Source organism: Nyctereutes procyonoides, unplaced genomic scaffold (genome assembly GCF_905146905.1).
Source record: "Nyctereutes procyonoides isolate TBG_1078 unplaced genomic scaffold, NYPRO_anot_genome, whole genome shotgun sequence".
NCBI lineage: Eukaryota > Metazoa > Chordata > Mammalia > Carnivora > Canidae > Nyctereutes > Nyctereutes procyonoides.
This window is the reverse complement of record NW_026575146.1, coordinates 30,878,978-30,880,791: the sequence shown is the minus strand read 5'-3', so window position 1 is coordinate 30,880,791 and position 1,814 is coordinate 30,878,978. Positions and strand designations below refer to the sequence as shown.

Genomic DNA, 1,814 nt, shown 5'->3' with positions numbered 1-1,814 from the left:
GCTGTAGAAGGTTGTGGGCAGGGGGTTGGGGTACCTGGGTGATGGGCACTGAGGAGGGCACGTGATGGGATGAGCACTGGGTGTTATACTGTAAGTTGGCAAATTGAATTTAAATAACAAAATCAAATACATTTTAAAAAGAAAGACTCCATGACAGGAATGCTTGTGGTTAAGAATATAAGCTTTGGCTTCAGACACCAGTGGGGCCGTTTCCAACTCTGTCGCTAGCTAGCCACAAGGCCTCAAGCACAGTCCTTTTCCTGAAGCTAGGACCTCAGGGGTTAATGATACCTAATAAAAGAGTAAGGAAGAAATGAAATAATGAGTGTCAAGTGCATAGTAATATGCTCAACACATGAAAAGAGAGATTTTATAGCTAATTAACTAATTTTGGGTCCTGAGAACAGGGGACCACTTTGCTGTTAACTTTTGTTTCTTTATTGAAATTGAAAACATGTCTTTTGCTTTTATATTATGGTAGCAATACATGATTATTGCAGAAAAATTAGTAAACAAAGTTAGCAGTTACATTTAAATTGCCATTTAACCTGATAACCAATCACCATTAGTGATGAGGATGATTATCCTTCCAATTTTGTATTGTTTTCATTTCACAAAATATGAAATCATTTTGCCTAATACTATTTGGCAAACTGCTTTTTAAACCTAAATTGGTATACTGAACATTTCATTAAATAGTCTATAACATCATTTTTTTTTCTGATAGTAATCTTTGGTATGGATGTATTATAAATTGACTTAACTGTTTCTTATTGGGCATTTAAATGTTTTCAATTTTTTTCTATTATGAACATTGCTGAAATTTAGAAAAACCCTGTAGGTAAAAAAAAAAAAGTGCACGTTTTAATTATTTTTAGTCTAAATTATAAGGAATAGAATCAAGTGACTGAAGAGTATTCACATTGTAAACACTTTTGATATTTCCTGCCAAATTACCTTTAATAACAGTTGGACCAATTTACATCTCTGCCAGCAGGGTGTAAGAATATTCATTTTTCTGAATCATCACCAACACTAGATAGTTCAGTAGTTGCCAGCCTGATGGATAAGATAGTATCTATCATTTTAATTTTAGGGTTTTTTTTATTATTAATGATGTTAGAATTTTTTTTCATGATCTTATTGGCTATTTGTAATTTTTGTGACTGTTAATATACTTAAATATACTTAATTTTTCTCTTGAGGTAGTTATCTTTTTTTTTTATATAAAACATTTAATTTATTGGTCTTTTGGGGGGTATTTGATGTATCTCCAGTGTATTACAACTGAGCCATTAATCTTGTTGCTTTATCAACATTAACTGGTTCATTTTCATGACACTGCTGAGGAATCAGCTGTTTCTGCAGAGGTTCAAGGGAAAAGGCCTTTTGAGAAATTTGCAAATTCCTTTTGTATAACTACAAAACCTTTATTCACTCTGTTAACTTCTTCATCATTCACAATGTTTATCTTCTTAAGATTAGTGGTAACTGGTTTTGCTTTGTTTTTAGACTTAAAGTTTTTTTGGCTGGCTATATGAAATACACTCCTGGACTTCTCTCCTCTTAGTTTGTTCTTGGCCATTGTCTTCAATACCCTCGTGCAGCAGCTCATGACCCAGGCAACGCCATCTACACGCACAGGCTATCTTTTTTACTATTGAGTTAAATCTACTAAATATAAGGACACCTGGGTGGCTCAGTGGTTGAGCATCTGCCTTTGGCTCAGGTCATGATCCTGGGGTCCTGAGTCCTGGGTCCTGGGTCCTGGGTCCTGGGATCGAGTCCCACATCGTGCTCCCCGCATGGAGCCT

General features: G+C 35.2%; 1 pseudogene; it reads right to left on the bottom strand.

Moving 5' to 3' along the window:
• Positions 1–1,281: 1,281 nt before the first annotated feature.
• Positions 1,282–1,585, bottom strand: LOC129499724 (ribosomal biogenesis factor-like; annotated as a pseudogene).
• Between the last annotated feature and the right edge of the window lie 229 nt (positions 1,586–1,814).